Below are 20,793 nucleotides of genomic sequence, written 5' to 3'. Positions count from 1 at the left end.
TAGACTCTGCATCGGTACTTACTTGTAGGTACCAAAAAACACACAATAAACACAAGGGCTCTTTTTAGAGCCACCTTATATCTTTTTACTTAATTGCGATTTTTTTAAAAAATTTTTGTTTTGAAAAATGTTTCGGGTGCGCGCTGGGTGCGCGCACTCGACGATATTTTTTTTCAAAATATAAATCATTTTTTTGCCCTACAAGGTCCTACTGTGACCCCTTTACAATGCCTAGTGGGTCAATATCTCCCCACTCTGCCCCCTTTTCAAGTTCTCCCCCTTTGTTTTTCACCCCCTCTTTATGCGAGAGACAAAATGGCGGCCGCCGCTTCCTGATTTCCACCGATTCGAATGTTTACTGACATCTAACAACCAATCAGAAGTGCGCTCGCGATCGGCAAGGTGCGCGCACAGGACTTGCTCAGTGCGCGCACGCTGCGCGCTTACAGATATATATATTGATTTAAATGCTAATTTCTCAGGAAATACTGAACAGATTTACACCAAACCTGCAAAAGGCACTTCATGGACCTTATGGCTACCTCTCTGCCAAATTTCACATAATTCTGTTCAGCCGTTCGGGCTGTAGCTGCGACTAAAGTCCCTATGGAAAAATGCATGGGGAAAACGCGTTTTGGGACCCCCCTTTTTTCTCGGCCCCCGCTTTACGAATCACCCCGAGACTTTCAGGGTAGGAGCTGAACGGAGCGCCCCATTAGTTTTGAAAATTTCGCGAGGATTCGTCAACCGGCGCCAAAGTTATTCAAAATAGAATATTGAGATTTCCTATGGAAACACGGTCCTAACTATAACTACCTACTGGCGACCGCCAGTAGGTAATATATATATATATATATATTACCTACTGGCGGTCGCCAGTAGGTAGTTATAGTTAGGACCCTGTTTCCATAGGAAATCCGCAACATTCTCTTTGGAATAACTTTGGCGCCGGTCGACGAATCCTCGCGAAATTTTCAAAACTAATGGGGCGCTACGCTCCGCTCCTACCCTGAAAGTCTCGGGGGGATTCGTCAAGCGGGGGCTGAGAAAAAAGGGGGGTCCCAAAACGCGTTTTCCCCATGCATTTTTCCATAGGACCTTTAGACACAGCTACAGCCCGAACGGCTGAACAGAATTACTTGTAATTTGGCAGAGAGGTAGTCCTCAGGTCAAGGAAGTGCCTTTTGTAGGTCTGGTGTAAATCTGTTCAGTAGTTCCTGAGAAAATAGCATTTAAATCAATATATATATCTGTAAGCGCGCTCCGTGCGCTTACCGTGAGCTTACCGTACGTGTACGGTGCCGTGCGCGAGCTCAAATCTGATTGGATGTCACATGACTGTAAACATTCGAATCGGACGAAATCAGGAAGTGTCGGCCGCCATTTCGTGTGTTTCACACAGAAAAAAAAAGGGAGATAACGTGAAAAGGGGGCAAGGAAGAGAGTTACAGACCCCCTAACATTTGAAAGGGGGTCAAAGAAGGACACAAAAGTACGAAAAAAACATTTATTAATTTTTTTAAAAAAATCGCAGGGTACGCGTACGGTCAGCTTACCGTACGCGTACGGTAGAAAAAGAAAATAAAAAAAGAAATAAAATTCAGATTTAAGTGTTTAGATATTAGGGGGCTCTAAAAAGAGCCGTTGTGTTTTTGAAGTGATTTTTTAGTGGTACCTACAAGTAAGTACCGACGCAGAGTCTAAGGTTCAAGAGGAAGACTCTGTTCCCTTCATCAGTGAAGTGTACACCATCTCCTCTATAAATGTCTTGCATGTCGTAACGCAAGTTGTTGTGGTAAATGGAACCCATACCATAGTCTCGGAGGAAAGCAGAAACAGATTTGTTGACTTGCTTTCTTGCTTTGTCAATCTGCGGACAAAAATGATTGGACCAGTTCCATTTTTGCCTTTGGCATATGTTAGAATACGCAAAGGCAGTTTTAGGGAAAAGTGAAAACAGTTGTGCAAAGGTCTCCTTCATAAGCATTTCCAGACCTACCCCAGTCAAAGTGCCTAGGTCATTGCCACCACAGTGCACTATTATGAGGTCAGGGTGTTGGATTTGCATGAAGGATTTCACCAATGGCATCAATTGGTGCCACTTTAACCCTCTCTGACCAATCCATTTAATGTCTACATTTGGCAAAGCAAGGTCTCTCACCATACCTGTTTTCTCTGCATACTTTTCACTCCAGAAGACATAGCTGTGCCCTACAATCCACACTGTGAACATCTTCAAAGGAGATCTGGATGCACTCAGGAGGTGTATTTCAGTAGAAAGGGAAAAAGAAATGAAAGACAGTTTGGAAATGGAGGCATACATATTTTTTTAAAATAAAAAGAACTCATTGGCTGTTTCATACCATTCTACACTAAAAACTAGGCTGTATGTGTCAATTTATAGAAGCATGTTTTGTATTGGTACAGAAAAATGTGTTACCAAAGAACATTACTCTGGATTTGCTGTTAGGTTAGAAAAGTCAAGCACTCTTGCTCTTTGAAAATGAAACATTGTGTGGTGAACTTCTGACCTGACTTCACACAGCAGTGTTCCATGAGCTGTTGCTATGGTAGCAGGCAGAAGTCAAGTTGGGGGAAGGGTACTAGGCAGAAGTCAAGTTGGGGGAAGGGTACTTTTGGAAAAGGGTTGTTTTCAACCAATAGAAATGTGTGATTACATTTGAAAAAAAGGGGGAAGCACTGAGATTTGAAATTAACATGTATATGTGTGGAAAAAGAGAGGGAAACATTGCCATTATCTGGTTCTGCTGAGAGGAGAGAGGTGTACAGAACAGAGATCCTGGCTCTGATAATCTGCTGTTTGAGTGCCACATTTCTTTCACAACTAACTAATTTTAAAGGTCAGTTATGAGTTTGAGAGGGGATGTATGTGGTAAATTAAGAAATGAATAATAGAATTGGAATTCCTTTTGTTGAAGTTGTGTTTATCATTTTGTGTTTTGGGAGAAATTTAAATGTAAGGAACATGTAAAATATTATGGACTATGTTTTTACCATAAATTAAGGTGTACTGGTATAAATGAGGAATACTTTTAGGGTTTGAGGTTGCAGTCAGTAATGCAAATACATTCAGCATCACTAAGGCTGGTTGCCCTTGCTGGAGTGTAGTCATTCACCCAGGTTACACATGTTCCTGGTCTGAAAAAGCTGTTTGGACATGTGCTGTTTTCAGAATCTGAAAAGTGGATTGAAAATGTGTCAGACTGTAAAAGTACTTATCACTTGTCAAAAAAAGAGTAGTAAGTGTGCTTTCAAATTGGCAAAGAAATTTCGTTTTCTGACTAATATCAAACCATGACTCTGTGTGCAAAGAGGAATTATAGACAGAGATTTATTGCGTATTACTCTGGTAATTTTACATTTGCATTAGTAGGAAAGGGGCAGCTATTTTTCTGCAGAAGCAGACTCTTAGCACACACCCAGCTGCTTATCTTGTAGAATCATGCTTAGTATTCCCAACCGAGTGGGGTTTGAGGTTGCAGTCAGTAATGCAAATACATTCAGCATCACTAAGGCTGGTTGCCCTTGCTGGAGTGTAGTCATTCACCCAGGTTACACATGTTCCTGGTCTGAAAAAGCTGTTTGGACATGTGCTGTTTTCAGAATCTGAAAAGTGGATTGAAAATGTGTCAGACTGTAAAAGTACTTATCACTTGTCATAAAAAGAGTAGTAAGTGTGCTTTCAAATTGGCAAAGAAATTTTGTTTTCTGCCTAATTTCAAACCATGACTCTGTGTGCAAAGAGGAATTATAGACAGAGATTTATTGCGTATTACTCTGGTAATTTTACATTTGCATTAGTAGGAAAGGGGCAGCTATTTTTCTGCAGAAGCAGACTCTTAGCACACACCCAGCTGCTTATCCTGTAGAATCATGCATAGTATTCACAACCGAGTGGGGTTTGAGGTTGCAGTCAGTAATGCAAATACATTCAGCATCACTAAGGCTGGTTGCCCTTGCTGGAGTGTAGTCATTCACCCAGGTTACACATGTTCCTGGTCTCAAAAAGCTGTTTGGACATGTGCTGTTTTCAGAATCTGAAAAGTGGGTTCAAAATGTGTCAGACTGTAAAAGTACTTATCACTTGCCAAAAAAAGAGTAGTAAGTGTGCTTTCAAATTGGCAAAGAAATTTTGTTTTCTGCCTAATTTCAAACCATGACTCTGTGTGCAAAGAGGAATTATAGACAGAGATTTATTGCGTATTACTCTGGTAATTTTACATTTGCATTAGTAGGAAAGGGGCAGCTATTTTTCTGCAGAAGCAGACTCTTAGCACACACCCAGCTGCTTATCCTGTAGAATCATGCATAGTATTCACAACCGAGTGGGGTTTGAGATTGCAGTCAGTAATGCAAATACATTCAGCATCACTAAGGCTGGTTGCCCTTGCTGGAGTGTAGTCATTCACCCAGGTTACACATGTTCCTGGTCTCAAAAAGCTGTTTGGACATGTGCTGTTTTCAGAATCTGAAAAGTGGATTCAAAATGTGTCAGACTGTAAAAGTACTTATCACTTGCCAAAAAAAGAGTAGTAAGTGTGCTTTCAAATTGGCAAAGAAATTTCGTTTTCTGACTAATATCAAACCATGACTCTGTGTGCAAAGAGGAATTATAGACAGAGATTTATTGCGTATTACTCTGGTAATTTTACATTTGCATTAGTAGGAAAGGGGCAGCTATTTTTCTGCAGAAGCAGACTCTTAGCACACACCCAGCTGCTTATCCTGTAGAATCATGCATAGTATTCACAACCGAGTGGGGTTTGAGGTTGCAGTCAGTAATGCAAATACATTCAGCATCACTAAGGCTGGTTGCCCTTGCTGGAGTGTAGTCATTCACCCAGGTTACACATGTTCTTGGTCTCAAAAAGCTGTTTGGACATGTGCTGTTTTCAGAATCTGAAAAGTGGATTCAAAATGTGTCAGACTGTAAAAGTACTTATCACTTGCCAAAAAAAGAGTAGTAAGTGTGCTTTCAAATTGGCAAAAAAATTTCGTTTTCTGACTAATATCAAACCATGACTCTGTGTGCAAAGAGGAATTATAGACAGAGATTTATTGCGTATTACTCTGGTAATTTTACATTTGCATTAGTAGGAAAGGGGCAGCTATTTTTCTGCAGAAGCAGACTCTTAGCACACACCCAGCTGCTTATCCTGTAGAATCATGCATAGTATTCACAACCGAGTGGGGTTTGAGGTTGCAGTCAGTAATGCAAATACATTCAGCATCACTAAGGCTGGTTGCCCTTGCTGGAGTGTAGTCAGTCACCCAGGTTACACATGTTCCTGGTCTCAAAAAGCTGTTTGGACATGTGCTGTTTTCAGAATCTGAAAAGTGGATTCAAAATGTGTCAGACTGTAAAAGTACTTATCACTTGCCAAAAAAAGAGTAGTAAGTGTGCTTTCAAATTGGCAAAGAAATTTCGTTTTCTGCCTAATATCAAACTATGACTCTGTGTGCAAAGAGGAATTATAGACAGAGATTTATTGCGTATTACTCTGGTAATTTTACATTTGCATTAGTAGGAAAGGGGCAGCTATTTTTCTGCAGAAGCAGACTCTTAGCACACACCCAGCTGCTTATTCTGTAGAATCATGCATAGTATTCACAACCGAGTGGGGTTTGAGGTTGCAGTCAGTAATGCAAATACATTCAGCATCACTAAGGCTGGTTGCCCTTGCTGGAGTGTAGTCATTCACCCAGGTTACACATGTTCTTGGTCTCAAAAAGCTGTTTGGACATGTGCTGTTTTCAGAATCTGAAAAGTGGATTCAAAATGTGTCAGACTGTAAAAGTACTTATCACTTGCCAAAAAAAGAGTAGTAAGTGTGCTTTCAAATTGGCAAAAAAATTTCGTTTTCTGACTAATATCAAACCATGACTCTGTGTGCAAAGAGGAATTATAGACAGAGATTTATTGCGTATTACTCTGGTAATTTTACATTTGCATTAGTAGGAAAGGGGCAGCTATTTTTCTGCAGAAGCAGACTCTTAGCACACACCCAGCTGCTTATCCTGTAGAATCATGCATAGTATTCACAACCGAGTGGGGTTTGAGGTTGCAGTCAGTAATGCAAATACATTCAGCATCACTAAGGCTGGTTGCCCTTGCTGGAGTGTAGTCAGTCACCCAGGTTACACATGTTCCTGGTCTCAAAAAGCTGTTTGGACATGTGCTGTTTTCAGAATCTGAAAAGTGGATTCAAAATGTGTCAGACTGTAAAAGTACTTATCACTTGTCAAAAAAAGAGTAGTAAGTGTGCTTTCAAATTGGCAAAGAAATTTAGTTTTCTGACTAATATCAAACCATGACTCTGTGTGCACACAGGAATTGTTTTTAGATATTTAATTTGTGATGGTGTTATTGTGATTTTCACTTGTAGGAAAGGGGTACATAGTATTTTAAGATTTGAAAAGATCATAAAAAATATAGTAATATATTTAAATAAAATAAAGGATTTTTTTTTTAGTTTTTTTCAGATATTGTTGAAGAGCAGTGAACAAAATTTAAGATGCCTACAAAATCCAGACTAAGGAAAAACCACAAAAAAAATCTATATTTGAAGACAACTGGAGGACCTAAGTTAGTTGGAGATGCTCATGTTGGGAAAAAGAGAAAGTCTTCTGGTAAGTTGACAAAAGATTTTTTAAACAATATCTTCAAAAAAAGGAAAAATGTACAAATTGTCTGTACTGGAAAGAATGTTTTAAATAGAAAACAACAGGAACAAATTGAGCATTTAGTTAATGCAAATATACCTTCAGAAACAAAAAAGATTAACTTAAAAAGAAAAACAGCATTTAAAGAGATTCGTAGAAAAATGTTTAAGAGAAGAGTTATGTCCAATTTAATAAAGGATGTGAAGAAATATAAGAAAAAAGCTACATTTTATAAGAGAAAAAAAGAAATTGAAGCCATTGTAGCAAAGGCATTAGAATTAAAAAGGAAACTATTCATTTTAATTTTGAACAGGATGCGTACATTAGATAAAATGGTCAATGTACTGAAATCACAAAGCAAAAGGAAAAGACTAGTGAAAAGAACAAACTTTTGTAAAGTGTTTTTAGGAGAATGGATGCATAGTGCAAGTAGTGAACCTTTTTTTAATGAAGAGAGTTATCTTCAAAGTAATAGTTTGCTGCATGCAGTTGACACCAGAGGTCGTGCTTATGAAGTGAAAAATGGTTGTATAATGGAGAAGGAGAAAATGGTTCCAAGAGATGAGGAACAAGTGATGGCGGATGAGGCTATGGGGAGACGTCCTAAAGCCCCAGTGTATACTTGGAATTGTAGTAGTATTTGCACTGTGCGTCAGGAATCTATTGATACATTTCGTGAGTTTCTAAGAGAATATAGTAAAAAAAAGTGTTAAACAGAAGATTAAGGTGCTTCAAAGTCTAGATCCATGCAGAGTTAGAGAGAATACTGGTTTGCAGGGACATTCTCTGGCTTGTCTATCTAGAAAAGTGTGTAAAAGTGTTTTTCATCATTTTAGGATGCTGGCTGTTCATCATACTGAAATGAGAAAGTTTGTGAGACGATTGTATTTTGCTAAAAGTCCAGCAATAAAGTTAGATGAATTGAATAGGGCGCTGTTCCGTGGATCGGTATCAGATGTAGAGAAGGTTACTGATGAAATTCAGTTTTGTTACTTTGGTCCAGAACAAGAAAGTGCAGAAAAGGACACAGTAAATGAGGAAGAAGTGGAAGAAAATGTAGAACCCTCTGTAAGTAAGAAATTTATTGATCACATAACAAAATTTGCAATAATCTCTAATGAAAGACCAAATATTACTTGTATTTGTTGCCGCAGAACTCATTATAAAAAACAAACCAGGAATGTTGATCTCTACAGAAAAAGTGAAAATGAAGATAATTATAAGTGGAAGGATTTTGCCACATATATATTTCTTTTTTTTTGAAAAACCTTTATTTTATATCAGTGACACAGCTATTCAGCCGACATCCCGGAGGTACGGCAGCTTTAGAAGTTCAACACATGCTTGCGTCCACATATCACTGACAGGAGAGCCAAAGGTTTTATTTTGCACAAACATAAATACAACCCTAAACACAAGCAAGGCGAAAGGTACTGTAAGCACCAAGAGAGGTTCCCGTCAGGGGGGACGAGCCCCATCACATCCAACAGGCACTGATCTATAGTAAGGGAAAGGAGGGAAAGGCAGAGACTCTAGAAACAATCACATATCAGCGGGAAAGTCAAAGCCGGAAAAGGACTAAGGGGAAAGTTGCTCCTCAGGCGGATCCGGGTCGGGGGGCAAGCATATGTCCCCTCTGTATTGGTTCCATGGCCCCCACACAGCATGCCATTTCCGAGGGCGCCCCCTAGCACAATACACTGTCTTCTCCCTAAACATGCTCCAGTCCATGTTTTCCATCCACGCTGTCAATGTGGGCGGCCTATTGGAGCCCCACAGCCGAGCGATATCGCGCTTGGCTACCATTTTCCCCAGGGTCACCCACTGAGTCTGTGCCGCGTTGTGGTCAGTAGGACTCCAGACATTCAGGAGACAACAGCGCGCCTCAGGCTGCATAACAATTCCTGTCACCTCCCCCATCACCTCGTGGACTTGCCTCCAGAACTCCATAATCGCACCGCATTCCCAAATAATATGGAGGAAGGTACCCACCAAACCACAGCCTCTCTTACATAGGCCCTCCTCAGAGAAACCCATGTGAACCAACCTGGGCCCCGTCACGTAGACCCTATGGAGTATTTTAAGCTGCACCAGCCTCAGGCGCGCAGGGATAGCGACCTCTTTGGGAGAAGAAACTGCGTACTGCCAATCCTCATCATCTAGTTCAAGGCCGTCCCTTATCCATTGGGCGCGCAACCCTAGGAGAAGATCCGCCCGAACATTGATAAGCTTCTTATAGATGAGCGAAATCGTGCTCTCAGGCATGTGACCATCCAGGATCCGATCCTCCAACGGAGAGGACTCGGGCACCTTCTCCCCCTCCACAAGGACTGACCGCAAGGCGTGGCGCACTTGTGCATATCGGAAGAACTCCGTGCTCCCCAGCTCGTATTCCTGCTGCAGCTCCTCGAACGACTTTATCTTACCCTTAACCAAAAGGTCTCCAACCCTGGATATGCCGATCAAATCCCATTTCTCGAACCCTTTTGTGCGCCAAAGCTTCCCCAGAATCTCGGAGTCAAACAGAGGGGTGGCAAGGGTAAGCTTACCCCTCCAGCCCAGCGAGTCCGTCGCCACCTTCCACACATGGACGGCCACTCTGGTGGGCCCCGTGAGGGTGGGGTCCGACGATTTCGAATACAACGCTCTGTGGTAACTACCCCCACGGAGCAACCAGCGGTCCATGGCGAAGCCAGGGCTGAGCGCCGGACCATAGACACCATGGTTAATCATGCTCAACTGGGTGGCCCAGTAATAACGTCGAATGTCTGGAAGCGCTATACCACCGTCATACCACGGAAGCGTCAACTTAGCGACTGCGATACGCGGACGCCCGTCCCATAAGAGCGCGCGCTGGTGGCTTTCGATCTCACGGAAATAGCTGGCCGGGACCAGGTCAAGAGTATTCTGCAGGGCATAGAGGAAACGGGGAAGGGACATCATTTTAAACAGTGCAGCGCGGCCAAGGAGGGAGAGCGGCAATCGCCGCCAGCCCGCCACATCCCGCCGCAGGCGCGCCAAGGGAGGGAGCAAGTTCTTCTCGTAGCGCAAGATGGGGTCGGTGGTAATATAGATCCCCAAATACAAAAAGCCCTGCTGGGCTATCTGAAACGAACAGTTACGCGGAACAGTCGGGACATCCCCACACAGGACATACAAGTGTGACTTCCCCCAATTAATGACTAGTCCCGAGTTTCTACCGAAAGATGTCAAGACGTCACAAACCACTATCAGAGATTTCTTAGGCGAGGCAAGATATAACAGAATGTCGTCAGCGTAGAGTGAAATACGGTCTTCGTGGTCAGGCGACCAACGAAGCCCACGTATATCCGGGTGCCACCGTATCCACGCCGCCAACGGCTCAAGAGCAAGGGCAAACAGCAACGGCGACAGGGGGCAACCCTGCCGGGTGCCTCTCCCGAGCTCGAAAGGTGCCGACGCCCGCCCGTTCACCACGACGCTTGCAAGAGGCCCCTCATAGAGCAGCCTCACCCACCCCACGAATCCAGGCCCGAAGCCGAATTTGGCCAGCACCGCCCACAAGTATGCCCACTCTACCGTGTCAAAGGCCATCGTGGCGTCGAGGGACGCCACAATAGCCGGCTCTCGTATCGTACCCATCCTGGCAATCACTCCATGGAGGCGTCTAAGGTTTAGTGCAGTGTTACGGTGCGGGATAAAGCCCGACTGATCCGGGTGGATCAAGTCACCAATTACCCGGACCAGGCGGTTCGCGAGAATCTTGGCAAGGATTTTCGGCTCGGCGTTGAGGAGCGAGATCGGCCGATAGGAACCACACCTATCCCGGGGCTTTCCGTCTTTAGGTATTACCACGATCGTCGGCAGCCGTTGATCGAGCGGAAGAAACCCGTTCCTCCGCGCCTCCACGAACATGGCGGTCAAGTGAGGAGCAAACTTATCCGGACCAAGCTTGTACAGCTCTATCGGCAGACCATTTGGGCCCGAAGCCTTGCCGGAGCGCAACGCACGGATAGCACCTGCCACTTCGTCTACAGTGATATCACCATTGAGGTCTTCCCTATCAATGGCGGAAAGGCGGGGCAGAGCGATGTCACGCAGAAGATCACACGAGTCCTCAGTCGATCTATCCGAGACCGAGGCGTATACCGTACGAAAATAGTCTGAGAAACACCGAACTATACCGTCGGGATCAGTGACAACCTCTCCCCATCCGTCAACAACTCCGGCACCACACGATTAACACGCTCCTTTTTGTCCAGCCATGCCAGCAATTTCCCGGCCTTATCACCAACATCATACAACCACCCCTGCTGCTCCCTGTGAAGGGTCTTGGCGGCATTTGTCACCAGATCCCTATACTCCAATTGCTTCAGGCTCAAATTGTGCAGCGTGGACGTCTCAACATCCCCTTCTAAGGCCAACTCTAAGGCCGCCATCTCGTCCTCCACTTGTATCACCTCGGCGTCTCTCCACCGCTTGGCGGCCACTACCAGGGACAAGGCTTCTCCTCTCAGTATGGCCTTAGAAGCTTCCCACAAGGACACCGCGGAGTCAACTGAGCCCTGGTTTTCTCGAAAATAGTGGTCAACTGTCTTCAGCAACGCGCTGCGCAGCTTGGGGTCCCGAAAGTACCAGGGGTTAACGGGAGCCACCCTGCCCCCCGCCACCCGGCCTATGTCCAGACGTGCCCACACCGGTGAATGATCTGATATGCCCCGTGCCATGTGCCTAACCTCAGCTACCAAAGAGGCGTGTGCCGCCAGAGTGAGCAGATAATCAATCCGGGAGAGACTCCCGTGGGCCCCGGAGTGAAAGGTGTATTGTCGCTGAGTGGGGTGCGGCAGCCTCCAACAATCTACCAGGCCAAAAGTATCAATAAAGTCGGGAAGCCACTTCTGAGCCCCCTCGGTGTCTCTGGGCGGGTACCTATCTAGCATTCCAGAACCAACCGCATTGAAGTCCCCTCCCACCACTAGCATCCCTTCGGGGAGTTCCAACAAGGCCTTGCCCAGATCAGCAAACGTGGAGGCCTGCAAGGCAGGAGGGACATAAACAGAAACCAAAACCAACGTTCTGCCCTCCCACCTCCCCGACACGGCCACAAAGCGCCCCCTATCATCAGCAATGGTGGAGTCAACCTCAAATGGTAGGGAAGCTCTGACAAGTATGCCCGCACCCCTGGATCCTGAGGAAAACCCCGAGTGAGCAATGAATTTGTAGCCCTTTCTGTTAAGTGCATAACACATATTCCCTATAAGGTGGGTCTCCTGCAGGAGGACCACATCTGGCAAGGTCCGTTTAAAAAATTGCAGGACTATCCCCCGTTTTATACGGTCCCCTAAGCCATTAACATTCCAGCTGAGTACGTTTAAGCCCCTATCCCCCATCCCTGAACACAAAGAGACCTCCCCCCCCCAGAGAACCACAATCGGACAATCCTGACAGTCATTGCTACGCCTTGCAAGAAAAAACAGCAACCCCAAACAACAACCCCAACATCCTGAAACTCCCCCCACCCTGCACCCCTGCGTCAGCTTACAAAGCCCCCCCAACTTGCAGTGTGCCTGTCGCCCTACCAAAAACAAATCTACAAAAAGCACCCCAAGGGAGGAAAGAGCCCCTATCTTACCCCCGCCGCCCTCTCATTACTGCAATAAGATGCGAGTCACTGTCTAGGGCTGAGTCGAAGCAGGCCAACACCGAAGGTATCACTTCTGTCCATCCCGGTCGCCTTCCACCCCATCCACGCTGTCCCGGCCGGGCTGTCGCCGAGGGAGTGCATCCAGCCAGTCCCCTGCCATGTCCGGCGATTCGAAGAAGAAAGTCCGATCCTCATATACCACACGCAGCTTAGCGGGGAAGAGCATGGCATACTTCAGGTCCATATCCCTAAGCCGCCGCTTCACCCCCAGGAAACTTTGCCTCTGTTTCTGCACCATCTGGGTGAAATCAGGGTAAAAGCTCACAGAGGCATTTTGAAAAGGCACCGGGCCTGTCACCCTCGATGCTTGCAGGATAGCGTCCCGATCTCGAAAGTGGAAGATCCGGGTGACAATCGGCCGCGGGGGGGCTCCCACCTTAGGCCGTCCGCCAGGCACTCGGTGAGCCCGCTCCACCGCGAAAAACTTGCCGAGGCCCTTTGGCGCAAGATGATTCACCACCAGGTCCTCGACGAGGAGGTCCACGGAGAGCTCGTCCGAAGTTTCCGGGACCCCAATAATGCGCACATTATTGCGCCGGGCCCGACCTTCAAAGTTCTCGAGCCGGCGAGCGGAGAGGTCATTCGCGGTTCGTAGCTTGCGGACCTCAGCCTGGAGTTCCGAGACATCGTCCGCGAGGCCAGTAGTCTTGAGAACCAGGGACTTGACCCGCTCATTGGTTTTCCCCAGATCCGCGTGAATCAAGTTGACGTCGACCAAAATCATGTCCACCTTGTGCGCCAGGGTCTCGAACTGTCGCCCAATCGAAGATTGCATCCCATCCATCGCCCCCTTGATATCCTGCAATGATAACTCCGAGGCTGGGGATGAATCGGCCTTCTGTGCTTCCAGCAACTGTCCCGATCCACCAGGCGACTCCTTCTGCTGGGCATAGCGATCCATATTGTTGGATTGGACATAGCCTCCCCGCCTGGTAGTCTTAGACTTCGACCTGTCTGCCTCCGATTTGGTCGACATCTCGGACAGCAGGACGGTCAGTCTCAAGAGGACGTCCCTCACTCAGGTAGAGGGGACAGGTACGACTAGGTCTTCAACAACCAGTCAGGACCGGGTGGAGGTCTTCCAGACAACAGAGGATCTGTATGACGCACTCCCGACCCGGAGCAAACAAAGGGGCAGAAAGCGAAAGTGAAAGTGCCACGGCATCCGTCCGTCAGTTCACACCTCCCAAGGCCGCTTTTGTTCAATTAGTGGCCGGGCATCCTACCAACGCAAGCCCCTGGCATCCTTCGGAGGTAGGCCGCAATCTTCCGCCATGCACAACTTCGGTCCCCGGTGGGCGATCTTGACCCGGACAACGTCAATCGCCCCAGCTGTGACTCATCTGCAGGATTCCGTGCATGAAAATCAGGATTTAGGACAGGATGAGTGCCGGAGGGCGCGAGGGTAGCGGGAGCTCAAGGCTCACGCGGCCATCTTGGTCAAGCGCTAGGCTCCTCCCCTCATATATTTCTTGAAAATTGTTTTGATTTGGGTGAAGATCAGCGTATTTGTAAATACTGTTATAATAAGTTAGAAGAAAATAGAATGCCGACCAGAGCTGTACATAATAATTTAGAATTGGATGCTATTCCTGCCGAACTTTCTGAATTAAATACATATGAGTCTATACTTATTCAATGTGTTCATCCGTTCCAGACCATAGTACGTATGGAGCCCAAAACTGGTAAATTACCTCCTTCAGATTTACTGAGAGGTTTAAAAGGTAGAGTGGTGTATTTGCCCTTGGATTTGAAAAAAAATATGGAAACTATTGATGCAGATACTTTGGAAACTGAACCATTAGTTATTCTAGTTAATGGTGTACCTACAAAGAATAAGAAGATTTGGCAGGAGCTGGTAGATGTACGGAAAGTACAAAGAGCAAATTTGTATTCGAAAAGGAATAACAAATGGTATGAATCAATTTATATAGAAGAAGAAGAAGAAGATTTACAAGAAGACACAGAAACACCAACTGGACAAATTGAAAAAGTGGACAAGTCAAAGAAGAAGAAATTTATGAACATTTTAGCATACATCCTCTTCATTCAAAAGAAGTTATGGGAGACACTATTGATCTGTTTCAGATGAAGAAAGTAAAAGGAACTCCCGTGAGTGTATGGGAGGAGAGCTTGGAAGCTCAATGTTTTCCCCAGCTGTTTCCTACAGGAAAAGGAGGACGATACGATGAACGTCCAGAACAGATTCCAGCTTCTGAGTATCGGACTACAAGACTATATGCAAAAGATCCAAGATTTCGACAAAGTAGTCCTTATTTGTTCCATCTTTTATTTGAAAGCGAATTGTCTGCATTGTCTTATGCAGTAAATCACATTTTAAAAAGTGGAGTACATTTACAAAATGTGTCTGCTAAGGATTTTATGGAGAAAGTGCAGCACCGAGATGATCATTTGGAAACGCAACTGATCAATCTGATGGCTTGTCAGCGTGGGACAAATGAATATTGGTACCGACGCCATGGTGAATTAAAATGTATGTTACGGAATTTAGGAACACCAACATGGTTCCTTACCCTAAGCTGTGCTGAGTACGCTTGGGATGATTTACTGGATTTTCTACGAGAGGCAAATTCAAACATTAAAAACATCGAATACAAGACAGCAGGAGAACTGTGCTCATTGGATCCGGTTAATGTTTGCAGATATTTCAATCATAGATTTGAGGCTATGATGTCCTTCATCTGCAATAAAAAAAATCCACCTCTTGGAGAAGTTGTGGATTTCTTTTGGAGAAAAGAGTACCAGGCAAGAGGTGCTCCTCATATTCATATGCTGTTGTGGATCAAGGATGCCCCAAAGTTTGGAACAGATACTGATGAAGCAGTGTTATCTTTTATTGAAGAATATGCAACATGTGCTATACCAAAAAGCACAGAAGAGAAAAAGTTAAAAGAGCAAGTTTTACGTTTCCAAAGTCATCGGTGTGGAAAATACTGTCGACGGAAGTACAAGACGAAAGATAAATTCTACACTAAATGTCGATTTGGATTTCCTAGACCTGTTCTTTCAAAAGGAAGAGTAAACAGTTTTATGTCAGCTGTGAGACATACTATTACAAGAAAATCACCTAAGAATACCTACAACCTAAAAAGAAAAGAAGAATCAAAAAATATAAATGACTACAACCCAGTCATTTTATCCATGTGGAATGCTAACATGGATATACAGTATGTAGCTGACAATTCCATTGCTGTTGCTCGATATGTAACGTCTTACATTACTAAATCAGAAAAAACTGAATTGAAAGAAATGTGGGAAGAGATTTCTCACGAGAAGACTGTCAGTAAGAAGCTGTACAGTTTCAGTTTAAAGATGTTATCGCATCGAGAAATTGGATCCTACGAATGTTCAGATAGGTTATCTTCTGCAAGTCTCTACTCAAAATCAAGAAGAATAATTTGGGCAAGTTTAGGCCTTGCAGCAATGAGAAATCGGGTACTGAAATCTGTTGGAGAAATTGAATATTTGGCCGAGAAAGACCCAGAAAGTACAGATATTTTGAAATCGAACATGTTGGACACATATTACCCAAAGAGAAGTGTTCATCTAGAGAACATGTGTCTCTATGAAGTGCTGCAGAACTACATTTATTCACGGAAAGCCGCAGAAGACATCAACAATGGAAAATATAAAGTCGTTGGTGAGGAAGGATGTTTGGTGAAGCAAACAAAAGGAAGTTTGATTAATCACAGGAAGCTCAGTTGCGAAACTACTGACAAAAAGGAATTTTACTACTTAGCTCTTTTACAGCTGTTTAAACCATGGTGTTCAGAGGACGAACTACTGGGAGAATTTCAAAGCTATGAAGATTCCTTTAATGCTTGCAAAGACAGCATAGAATGCAGTACTTTCACAAATTATGTGCAAATGTTAAATGAAGAAATTGAACAGGAAACTACAATTGCAGCTGAAGTAGCTAGAGACAGTTCTCAAGACAGCCAAAGTTCTGGAACACTCAGTCAAGATCCCCTAGGACAACCAATCGTTGAAAATGAAGCTGCAATAGCAATGACTGAAGTGGAAACGGCTATGAATCAAGCTCAAGAAGAATTTATAGACTTACCAAATTTGGAAAGACAGCTGAATGAAGAGCAGCAACAAATTTATGAAGAGATCAGAAACAAAATTGATCACGGATTACTACATGAAAAAAAAGAGTGCTCATGCACATCATTTCAACCAATCAGGATGTATGTAAGCGGACAAGCTGGAACTGGAAAAAGTTTCTTAATAAAAGTCATCAGAAGCTACCTACAGCAAAAAACGGATTCAACTTTGTCTTGTGTGGTTACTGCTCCAACTGGGTTAGCAGCATATAACATAAAAGGAATCACCTTACATCGTTTGCTAATGTTACCAGTGGAGCATGAGAACAAAATACAATACCACAAGCTAACTGGAGAAGCATGCTTGGAAGTTTCAAGACTATTGAAGAAGATGCAAGTTCTCATTATTGATGAGGTGAGCATGGTATCAAACTTAATGCTTGCCTTTGTGCATTTAAGAATGCAGCAAATTCTAAGGACAGACTATGACGTGTTATTTGGTGGAAAACATGTCATAGTTTTTGGGGATCTTCTACAGCTTACTCCAGTTAAAGGACAACCAGTGTTTAATACTGTGACACATGAAGACACAAAGAAGTCATTGGGAAGCATTGGTAATGCAAATATTTGGTCCTTCTTTGAGTACAAGGAACTTACTACTAATATGAGGCAAGCAAACGATGAAGAATATGGAAGTATTCCGAAAGATATCAGAATTGGACTACTCACTGAAGCTGGCACGAAAGCATTACAGAGTCGGTTGCTACATAATTTATTTCCAAAGGAAGAAATAGTTGCAGAAAAAATATACAAGAACATTGCAGAAAAGAAAAGTGTCATCTGCTTAATGCCAACTCTACGTGAATGCTCAATATTCAATGAGGAACTTTTGAAATTGGAAAAGGAAGAGATTAGGAAATTGGAAGCAGTGGACAAAATTCAGCATGAAAGAATTACTATTTCATTAACAGGCAAACTGAAAAATAAATTGGACTCACTAGAGAAGAACATTTCCAAAACTGCTGGATTAGAAAAAAATCTATATGTTTGCATGAACTGTAGAGTATTTTTAAGGAGAAATTTGGATGTTGAAAAAGGTTTAGTGAATGGAGCTATGGGAAGAGTTGTGGGTTTTATTAATTTCCAGAAAAAAGATGGAATTGAATGTTTAAAAATAAAATTTGATCAGATAGAAGAAGTTATAGACATTTGTCTTTGTACAGTTCGTTTCATGCTTGTGAAAGACTTATATGTACGTAGGAAACAGTTTCCGTTTTCTCTAGCATATGCTGTAACTATTCACAAGTCTCAAGGATTGACTGTAGATTGTGCTTTTGTAAACATTGGTTCAACTGTGTTCAAAGAAGGTATGGCTTATGTTGCTTTGTCACGAGTGAAAACATTATCTGGTTTATTTATGATAGACTTTGATGACTCAAAAGTTAGTGCTGATGCAAATTGTGTAAAGGAGTATAATAGATTAAGAAGAACCTATGCTCCTCATTTAGGTCAGTATCCTGTGTTGGAAAAACGTGTTGTTTCTCGAAAAAGGAGAATTGAGAATATCTATAATGAGGATGTAGAGAGGAGAAAACAAAAGAGGAGTGATGTAATTGCAAGCAAAAAGAAAAAGGAAAATGTTGAAGAGGTTGTAGGTTGTCATTTTGAAAATAGCTCTGGTGTCAACTGCTACGCTAATGTAGTGCTGAATGTTGTATTTTATCTGGAAAGTTTGCAAGAGCAGATAATAGTAAATCAGAGAAAAAGATTCTGTTCTGAGTTGAGTCTCCTTTTTCAAAAGCTGAGTAATGATAAAACTAAAATAGAAAGTGCTACTGAAATTAGAAAACTTTTAGATGTATGTTCAGGACGAACACAGTTTTCTCAAAATGTACAGCAAGACGCACAGGAATTCTTGATGTATTTTCTTCAGGTACTGGAAGAAGAAGGGGTACACATTGAAAATATGTTTGGTCTCTCTTATAAATGGGAACATAGTTGTGAAAACTGTTTCAATACATGTGGCTCTAATGTTGATTCTGAAAGGTTTATTTATTTAACATTGCCAGAGAGTAAAACAGTCACTTTTGCTAAATTAGTTAAAGATGCTAATCATAGCATGGAATGCAGTGAGTGTAAATCTGACATGTTTTCAACGTTAATTTTAAAGGAATACGGACAGTATGTAATTTTAATGATGCAACGATGTAGAGCTGATGGTTCAAAATTGGATACTTTAATAAAGAAGTTTATAGGACAGCAATTATCAATTTCAGGAAAAACTTTTGTAACAGTTGCAATAATTTTCCATGAAGGACCTACTGTAACTTCAGGACATTACACAGTTTATCTTAAATGTAAAAAAGGCTGGACACTGTGTAATGATTCCCAATTGATTTTCAAGCAACGTTTGCCTTTTGATTTAGCAAATTCCTATCTAATCTTCCTGAAACCTAAATTTTAGAGAGAATTGGCAAGATCTGTACAAAACAATTTTACCATTTTATTGGATTACCATTGGAATTTTCAAATAAAAAGATTTTTCAAATTACCATTTGGCCTAAAGAAAAGGTAACCAATTGTATTGTGGACTTATTTAATTCCTAATGAATCTTTCGGAAACCAAAAATTTAGAGAGAATCGGTAACATCTGTACAATTTAAATTTTGGAATTTTATTGGATTACCATTGGAAATGTAATCAAAAAAGATTTTTAAAATTACCATTTGGCCTAAAGGAAAGGTAACCAATTGTATTGTGGACTTATTTAGTTACTAATTAATCTTTTGAAAACCAAAATTTTAGAGAAAATCGGTAACATCTGTACAATTTAAATTTTGGAATTTTATTGGATTACCATTGCAAATTTAATCAAAAAAGAATTTTCAAATTACCATTTGGCCTAAAGGAAAGGTAACCAATTGTATTGTGGACTTATTTAATTCCTAATGAATCTTTCGGAAACCAAAAATTTAGAGAGAATCGGTAACATCTGTACAATTTAAATTTTGGAATTTTATTGGATTACCATTGGAAATTTAATCAAAAATTTTTTTTAAAATTACCATTTGGCCTAAAGGAAAGGTAACCAATTGTATTGTGGACTTATTTAATTACTAATTAATCTTTTGGAAACCAAAATTTTTGAGAAAATAGGTAACATCTGTACAATTTAAATTTTGGAATTTTATTGGATTACCATTGCAAATTTAATCAAAAAAGAATTTTAAAATTACCATTTGGCTTAAAGGAAAGGTAACCAGATGTATTGTGGAGTTATTTGAGATGTATTATTTTTGTGATTATGCTTCTGTAACAAAATTGTCAGACGGTATTTTAAAGAAAAAGTTTTTGTTATTAGATGATATTTTTTTTGAATATTTTGCATTTCTATAATGTTATGTTTAAGTGAAAAGAGATTCTGGGCTTTTTTAAAACAATCTTTGAGATTGTTATTTTTTTTTTGCCCGCTGTTAAGTGATGAATGCAATTGCTTTCACGATTTGTGGTAATTGACCCGCTCGCTGGAAGACGATTTTTGTTTTATGAGTTTTATGTATAAAGTTTAGATTCCTGCACTTAGCGTTCTGGTCACCCCCATTTTTAAAGCATTTTAATTATAATACGTGATTGCTATTTAGTAAATCTGCTCTTCTTATGTACTGTATTTGCCTGATTGTCGCCCGCTTACTTGCACTTTAAAAAAAGGAAACCATTGGAACACTTTGTTCCTGCTTTTAAAAAGAAACCATTGTAATTTCCTTTTACCTGCTCAGTCATGGCGCTGGTTTAAGCGCTTCACTATTGACGTCTCCACGCTCACGATCTCGAGACTCCTGAGGTAACGGGAGCCTATCAGCTTGCACTGGCCTCTACTTAAGATTGCCGGATGCAAGCGCTTACCTGTTGTAATTGACGCCGCTCGCTGGAAGCCGATTTTTGTTTTATGAGTTTTATGTATAAAGTTTAGATTCCTGCACTTAGCGTTCTGGTCACCCCCATTTTTAAAGCATTTTAATTATAATACGTGATTGCTATTTAGTAAATCTGCTCTTCTTATGTTCTGTATTTGCCTGATTGTCGCCCGCTTACTTGCACTTTAAAAAAAGGAAACCATTGGAACACTTTGTTCCTGCTTTTAAAAAGAAATCATTGTAATTTCCTTTTACCTGCTCAGTCATGGCGCTGGTTTAAGCGTTTCACTATTGACGTCTCCACGCTCACGATCTCGTGACTCCTGAGGTAACGGGAGCCTATCAGCTTGCACCGGCCTCTACTTAAGATTGCCGGATGCATGCGCGCAGCGCGCGCGCGCAGCGGGCGCACCGATGGCGCGCCGGAGGCGCGCTAGAGGCAAGC

Source organism: Triturus cristatus, chromosome 10 (assembly GCF_964204655.1).
Source record: "Triturus cristatus chromosome 10, aTriCri1.1, whole genome shotgun sequence".
Classification (NCBI taxonomy): domain Eukaryota; kingdom Metazoa; phylum Chordata; class Amphibia; order Caudata; family Salamandridae; genus Triturus; species Triturus cristatus.
Note: the sequence above shows the minus strand (reverse complement) of the source record.